The sequence below is a fragment of the Castanea sativa genome, chromosome 11, assembly GCF_040712315.1.
Source record: "Castanea sativa cultivar Marrone di Chiusa Pesio chromosome 11, ASM4071231v1".
Classification (NCBI taxonomy): Eukaryota; Viridiplantae; Streptophyta; class Magnoliopsida; order Fagales; family Fagaceae; genus Castanea; species Castanea sativa.
In genome coordinates, this window is record NC_134023.1 from 66816990 (window position 1) to 66825807 (window position 8818).

General features: G+C 35.8%; 1 pseudogene; it reads left to right on the plus strand.

Moving 5' to 3' along the window:
• The first annotated feature begins 306 nt into the window (after positions 1 to 306).
• LOC142616989 (beta-D-glucosyl crocetin beta-1,6-glucosyltransferase-like) lies at positions 307 to 7037 on the plus strand (annotated as a pseudogene).
• Positions 7038 to 8818: the final 1781 nt, after the last annotated feature.

Sequence of the window (8818 nt, forward strand, 5' to 3'; positions counted from 1 at the left end):
TCAGCTTATTTTTGCTACTATTCATGGGTCTCACTGCACTATTTGATACTATTCATGGGTTCCACTGTACTATTTCAGCTAACTTTTACTTTTATCTACAATACTTTCAGTAAAAAATTTTCAGTTTCAGCAAAATAAGCAGATTCTAAATAGATTCATATATTTTATTCGATTACCAAAAATTTTATCAAGGAACTCAATTGGTAATCAAATAGAATTTGATTACCAGCTCGTATTATATATAGTATTTGTCTGTCCCCAAACAAAACCAAATGCAATAGCCCCCCTAAGCGCAGGAAATTGAGAATGGAAGCTACACACAACACTATTAGTGTCTTAATGCTCCCATGGCTAGCTCATGGCCATATATCACCCTTCCTAGAGCTAGCCAAGAAGCTCACAACTAGAAACATTCATATTTATTTTTGTACTACACCTATAAACCTTGGCCCCATCAAACAAAAACTATCTGAAAAGGATTCACTTTCAATAGAACTTGTAGAACTCCATCTTCCATCCTTACTCGAGCTTCCACCACAATACCACACAACCAATGGCTTGCCACCCCATCTCATGCCCATACTCAAAAAGGCCATGGACATGGCTAGCCTAAACATCACCACCATTTTAAAGCAATTAAAGCCTGATTTGTTTATTTATGACTTTCTTCAGATATTGGCACCATCACTAGCTCAATCACAAAATATTCCAACCGTTGAGTTCTTGGCCTTGAGTGCTTCAATGGCATCTTTTTTTATGCACCTTGCCAACAACCCTGGTGTAGAATATCCTTCTCCAGAACTTTATCTTCGGGATTATGAGGTTCGTAAGTTCGCAGATGATACTGACGATGGGGATCGAATACTAGAATGCTTCCAACAATCTTCTGAAATCATTTTGATAAAAAAAATTTCGAGAAATCGAGGCAAAGTATATTGATTATCTCTTTGTTTTAGCGAAGAAGAAGATTGTGCCGGTTGGTCCACTTGTTCAAGACCTCGTGGAAGAAGATGAGAAAAAGGAAATCATAGAGTGGCTTAATGGCAAGGAACCATCATCACTTGTTCAAGACCTTGTTGACTAGTTTTTACCCTTTTAGCCCTTAACTGCTTTTGTCTGGATTTGGGTGTCCTTCCCGACCACTCACTAGTTTGTTAGCTGTCCAGCTATCACCACTTATTTGTGCTGGCTGTGCCACTACCTATTACCAGACAAAGAAAACTCTTTTGTTTGCTTGTTCACCGTAGCATTCTTATCCTCCACGGAGTGGGTATTCTCTCTTGCTATCCCTCATGGTATGCACCTAGTGGTCCCAGTTCATCTTCCCTCTTTTGGGTAGTGTGTCATCCTAGCAGGACATTTCCCCCAAAAGAGTTTGAGCGGGAACTCCAAAATAGGCTTTCCCCTTCTCTCCACCGCTAGACCATACCCCCTCTAACCTCTGACCCATGACCCACTACCCCTGTATTGGCTGGATATAGGTTGGTAGTGCTTGGGCCTTGCGCGTGCTCCTCTTCCATATACATCAAAAGCTTGTCTGCTGCTTATGCATTTGCCATGGTCTGGAGGTTCATCTGTGTATTCTACCGCTCATCTTTGACCTCTTATGGCGTGAACTGATTTCTAATTTTCCATTCTTTATTGGCTTGCTCCTTCTTAGGGCTGGGCCGTGCTTGATTGCGGGTTCGCCCCTCTTAAGCCCATTCTTTGCTCCTTCCGTAATCTTGTTGTCATTCCTGCCATATCACCCTGCCATTCCTGCTGTGGTGTTTTTTGACCCATGCCTGCTGGACCTCTTTTAGGCCTGCTGCACGTTCTTCTCCCAATTGGTTTCAATGAATCAGTATGATTATTAGATTCATACTCTTTCTACTTTGGGCTTCCTGGGCCCATTACATTGCTTGTGGGCTCCTTTTGCCAATTTCTTCCTTATTGGGCATCCTTGGCCTATTTTCCCTCATTAGGCATCCTCGGCCCATTTCCAATTCTACATTCTCATGGGCTTTTACTAACTACTTTTGGGTTTCCCTATCCCAATTACTATATTCTTCGTCATTGGGGTTCATGAGCTTTCCACAAACCCTTTACTTTCTTACTTCATTACATTAGGTCTGTTGTGACCCATTCTCGCTTTTCTACATCACATAATACCCATGGAATTACTGTTTCTTCCTTTGGGCTCCTGTTGGCCCATTTGATTTTCCAAGGTCCATTTGTTTACTTTATGGGTCTAAGACCCATCATTCCTGCCATTCGGGCTTGGTGAGTTTTTTTCTCTCAATCCATTAACTCTTTTATTGCCCATATAGTTGAGCTTCTTCCTACTGCCGGGCTTTCCCAAAATGAGCATCAATAGATAGTAACAAGTATAATGTAAGATACCAGGCCAACAAGTCTCAAGAATTGGGTCTGAGCCTCAACAACAAGCTGTGTATTGGTGCTCCTTATATCCCGTCTCCATTTTAAATTGTCTAAAGATAATAAATGAGTTTCTCACAGATTAGGAGCATGGGGTCTTACCCGAGAGCAGGTTAGGAGCTACTATAGTTACGCCCAAATAGGAAATTCACACTAATTGCCCCCTCTACTCATTTTTGTTTGCCAAAAAAAAAAAATTTCAACAACAAAAAAATGATTTTTTTTTTCCAGATATGAAATGGTAAGTTATCCCTAAAAAGTCTAATAGGAACTTAAAAGGAACAAGAATACTATACTTTTTCTTTCTTTAGTCTTTTTTTTTTACACCGAATTTTTTTTTCTTAACAAGTTTTTAAATAAGGTATATTCATTAGGAAGTGATCATCTGAGTCAAACTATATGACCTATGGCAGATTTAATTATGTGGTTTTCAATTAAAACCATTTTGCATCTTTTTGATAATCTTTTTATTGGCAGATTTGAAAACATTACATGACCTATGGCAGATTTGAAATTCTATTGAATACTATTGTTTTTTTATTTAACAAATGATTGGTTGTTTTTTAAGTTCCATTCTATTTTATTGAGTTTGTATTAAGTTGCAAATTATGGCGGATAACATATGGAGATGCCACGTTCCATTTATTCTTCTTTCCCCCTAGCTTAGTCTTTTTTGCACAAAAGGGAAATACAGATAAACCATCACCTATATACAGAGCAAACCATCACAGTTAAGTTAGCAACTGGCTAAAACAACAGAAATGGATGACAGCCTTACAATCATACAACTACCATATACAGACTAGTATATTGCAGACCACAAAAAACAGGTAAATTTCAAAACAGCATCTTCATTGGCGACTTGCACGGGCTGTGTCGAATCCCATTGAAACCAAAAAAAGACAGGTTAGCAAATATGTAGGGCATGTATCATATAAGATTTCTCTATCCCTTTGAGAAGCTCTCTGCTTTGCCAATATGTCACTTATATCACTTATGCAAGCACTTACGCAAGCTTTTTTGTTTCTTATCACTGGTCAGGTATCACCAGTGACGTTTAAACTTGATTCCCTTTCTAAATCCTCATTTTAGTTTAGTTTAGACCAGAGTTAATGTTTCTAACTTTTGTATTACGAGTCTTACCTTTCTTCTTCTTCTTCTTCTTCTTCTTTGTTTTTGTTTATTTATTTTTTAAAAAATACTTTAGAATTTTAACTTATAACATCTATTCAGGTTCTTATTATCAAGTTAAGTGTGGGTTTGACTCCAAATTAAAATGTGCGTTTAGATGTGGATTAAAATTATAAATTATTTTACTATTCAACTTATTTTTTCTACTATTCATGGGTCTCACTGCACTTTTTGGCACTATTCATGAGCCTACTGTATTAGTTCAACTAACTTTTACCTTTACGTACAGTATTTTTAACAATAAGTTTTCAGTTTCAGTAAAATAAAAGGTATTCAAATAGACCCATACAAACTAATTTTTGGTGTAAATTATTTTAACAAAAAAGAAAAACCCATATATTTTATTTGATTACCAAAAAATTTATCAATTGATCTCACAGGAACTCAATTGGTAATCAAATAAAATTTGATTACGTGCTCGTATTATATGTAGTATCTGTCCCCAAACAAAACCAAAAGCAATAGCCCCCAAAGAGCAGGAAATTGAGAATGGAAGCTACGCACAACACTATTAGTGTCTTAATGCTCCCATGGCTAGCTCATGGCCATATATCACCCTTCCTAGAGCTAGCCAAGAAGCTCACAACTAGAAACATTCTATTTATTTTTGTACTACACCTATAAACCTTGGCCCCATCAAACAACAGCTATCTGAAAAGGATTCACTCTCAATAGAACTTGTAGAACTCCAACTTCCATCCTTACCCGGGCTTCCACCACACTACCACACAACCAATGGCTTGCCACCCCATCTCATGCCCACACTCAAAAAGGCCATGGACATGGCTAGGCTAAACATCACCACCATTTTAAAGCAATTAAAGCCTGATTTGTTTATTTATGACTTTCTTCAGATATTGGCACCATCACTAGCTCAGTCACAAAATATTCCAACCGTTGAGTTCTTGGCCCTGAGTGCTTCAATGGCATCTTTTTTTATGCACCTTGCCAACAACCCTGGTGTTGAATATCCGTCTCCAGAACTTTATCTTCGGGATTATGAGGTTCGTAAGTTCGCAGATGATACTGACGATGGGGATCGAATACTAGAATGCTTCCAACAATCTTCTGAAATCATTTTGATAAAAAAAAATTCGAGAAATCGAGGCGAAGTATGTTGATTATCTCTCTGTTTTAGCGAAGAAGAAGATTGTACCGGTCGGTCCACTTGTTCAAGACCCCGTTGAAGAAGATGAGAAAAAGGAAATCATAGGGTGGCTTAATGGCAAGGAACCATCATCAACTGTGTTTGTTTCGTTTGGCAGCGAGTATTTTTTGTTGAAGGAGGAAATGCAAGAGATAGCTTATGGGCTAGAGCTCAGCATGGTAAACTTCATATGGGTAGTGAGATTCCCTCGAGGTGAGAAAGTCAATCCTCAAATGGCACTTCCAAAAGGTTTTCTTGATAGCATTGGAGATAGGGGAATGGTTGTGGAAGGATGGGCACCACAAAAAACGATTTTGAAGCACTCTAGCATTGGTGGGTTTGTGAGTCATTGTGGATGGAGTTCTGTGATGGAGAGCATGAAGTTTGGGGTTCCAATTATAGCCATGCCCATGCATCTTGATCAGCCAGTGAATGCTAGGCTGGTGGAGGCGTTAGGTGCAGGTGTAGAAGTGAAGAGAGACACGAATGGGAGGCTTGAAAGAGAAGAGGTAGCAAAGGTGATCAGGAACGTACTTGTGGAAAAACTCCAAAGAGGAAGGCAAAATAATTGAAGGAGAACATGGAAAATAAGGGAGATGAAAGAGATTGACGGAGTGGTGCAGGATCTGCTGCGACTTTGCAGCAAAAAGAAACAGGCCTGGACATTTTGGAGAATAAGGTAAGAACTAAAATTGTTTTTTTTTTTTTTTTTAATTTATGTTCTAAATTCTTTTGAACTCCGTTGTCAAGATTTGTTGTATTGCAAAATTGAAGATTATCGTTATCTTGCAATGGTATGGTTTTATTACCTTCTAACTCTTTATGGTAAATTTCTTACTTATTTTTAACATTTTTATCTAAATTTTGTGTTATATTTTGTTTATTATTAATAATAAATTTATCCATTGATCCTTCTTTAGACTCAATTTTTTTTTTTTAAGTTTTTTATATTTAGAGACATATTTTATAGTAGACATTTCTAATCATTTATAAAAACTAGAATAAAGAATAACTTTAAAATGTAGAATAATAGAACCTAATGTATATAAAAAATATTATTTAAGTTTCACCAAATAATAACACCTACATAAAATAAAGACTTACTCGTTATATTACCTATAACTAAAATATACATATATAAAAACACAAGATTAAAAATAAAAAAAATAATTAAAAAAAAAGCCTAGCCAAAACAGACCCAATTACGGAAGTACCACCTATAACAAAAAAATAAAAAAACAAACGCAAGCCATTTAAAAAAAAAGAAAAGAAAACTACAAGTCTTCAAGGCCCAATGGCCGGCCAGAATAGAATGTAGAAGTAGGCCCAGCCATGCATAGATAAGAAACAGAACAAAATGAAAGAGAACAAAAGGTCAAAAACGCATCTGCATAATCAAAAGAAAGAGAAAAAAACTATACCTTAGTTGGTCAGTCCTCAGCTCAGGTTAGAGTGTTCAGATGTGATCGGTGATCTTAGGTTAGAGTGTTCAGATGTGATCGGTGATTATTGATACAGTGATTCAAATCAGAGGAAGCCAGTAGAAAGAAATAGAAATGGTGATAATTTATGGCCTGTTTAGAAGTTTAGAAAGGAAGGAGAGTAGAAGGGAGTAGAGAGGAGGAGAGTAGTAGAGAGTAGAGTAGAAAGCAGTCGAGTAGAGGAGAATGGTTATCCTTCACCTTCTTTGTATGTTTTTAAAATTAGTAAGGGGAAGAGAATAATTAGTTATTCCTCTTGTTTTGATGTTTTAAAAATTAGGATGGAAAAAAGAGGAAATGATTAAATAGACAAATTTACCCCTTTAATCAACATTCTCTTTTCTGATCCAAAAAAGTTTAAATATACTAACTTAGAAATCTAATATATATCAAATTTATTTTAACAGATCGATTATTACTCAGCCTAACACATTAATAGTAAAAAAAAAAGTTTTAAAAAAATTAAAAATTTATATATATATATATATATAGAAAATAAAGAACTAGTGAAACACTTCCATAGACAGGTCAAACACCAAAAATTCAATATTTAGCAATTCTATAATCTAAAAATATAATAAAATTTAAATACAAAAATAATTATAAAAAAATACTAGATTTTTGACAGCTCCGTGATCTCTCTAAACAAAATCTTCGGGGAGACCTTCGGTGGGAAGAATCGGAGCGATGTTGGCATTGGTGGGGAGTCTGAACCTCTGGCTACCTCTCAATCTCAAGATGGTCCTCTTGAACTCGGAGTGAGTCAGATCGGAGAACTGAGTCACGTCGTGGATCGCTGACAAGTCAAACCTCTGGTGTTGGCGCACTCTCTTGAGATTCCTCTGGAAAACCTTGAACCTGAATGCGTGCTCCTCTTCATTCGCATACAACTTGCTGTACTTCTTCTTGAACAGCACGAAGTGGTGCTCCGCCCCGAGCAGAGGATCGCCGCTTAGAGTCTCGTTAACGCCGGCATCGGCGTCGACGACTTGTCAGATCAATGCGTCGTCGGAGTTTTCCAGCAACTACGTCGTTAATTACTACTTGTTTCTAGGTAAAATGTTACTTTCTTGATAAAATATTCTGTCAAATATTGAAAAATTTTCTTTTTAAATAATCAAAGATTATTTATATAATCGGTTTGTAATTTTGTTAATTTAGAAAGGGTAAATTGAGGAATTCATATAGTCAATAATTTATTTACTCTACTCTCCCTTCAAATCTCTCCAATTTGGGGGAATTAAAAATGAGGGGTTAGAGGTAGTTGAAACCCCTCCAAACCCCTTCCCTTTCTTCCTTAAAAAACTTCCAAACAAGGTAATTGAATTACTCTTCCTCCCTTTACTCTACTCCCCTTCCTTTTTTTAAACTTCCAAACAGGCCATTAGGGGTTTGAAATTTTTTATTTGTTGTGATTTGTGATTGTTTTGTGGTTAATTTTTTTGACCGGATTTTGTAGTTTATCTTGTTGAATTTTGGTTTATCTAGAAAATAATGATGTTATTTTTGGGATAATTAATTTATTTTAGACCAAAGAATTTGTTGTGGTACCTATGTTTAACAAGATATACCAGAATTTTTGTTCTTTAGTTACAAGGATGTGCCAATTTTTTTTAAAAATTCATCTTAAACTATTTTTTTTCCTACCTACCCTTACTTGTTCAAAATTTTGGGGCATCTTTTCCACTTGGGGACCTTAGACAATGGCCTAATTGGCCTAATAGCAGTGTCGGCCCGGAAAAGAATAAGCAATAGTAGAAAGTCATACCACACAAACAATAAAAAAAGCTGGCTCATCTTTGTACATAGTACTCAAAATTTTATTTTATTTTAATATATTCTATATTAAAAAAGTGGGTTCTTTTGTTGCTTTATCTCTACTTTGTCTTTTATATATATAGGATTAGGTTTAAATTATACTTTATGTAACTTTATGTAATATTACACCACTTAATATTTTTTAATTAGATGTGAATTTTGATAAATCCTCCGCTAGATTACATTATCTTCGTATATTCTCTATGTTTACAAATTTAAAAATAATCCAAAATCAATAACCATGTCATCAATTAATTATTTAAATTCAAGTTTTTGTAGTTTAAAATACATAAAAGTTGAGTTTACGGATCGAATGGTAAATTACATTCGATTGGCATGAAAATTGGCATGCATATTAAGAACATACAGAACATGTATCCAACGGTTGGATTTTCAAAATATGAATTGAATAACAAGTAATTAGGTGGTGTAACATTATTTAGAGTTACACCAGGTGTAACTTGAACCCAACCCATACACACGTACACACGTATGTGTGTGTTTTTCCTGGAAAAACAAAATCTAAATATTTAAGGCCTATTTGATTTGATCTAACTCAAAACTCAGTTCTCATTTCCCAGTTTCATGATTCAAACTCAATTTTTTTGATAAAGTGATGGACCCACATAGTCAGAACAGTAACAAGAACAAGAACCAAGAAAAACAATACCCAGGCCCAGCCGAATCTCAACTTCAAGCTTAAACAAGAATCACAATACCCACATATTTTCAGAAATGAGAGAGAGAGAGAGAGAGAGAGAGA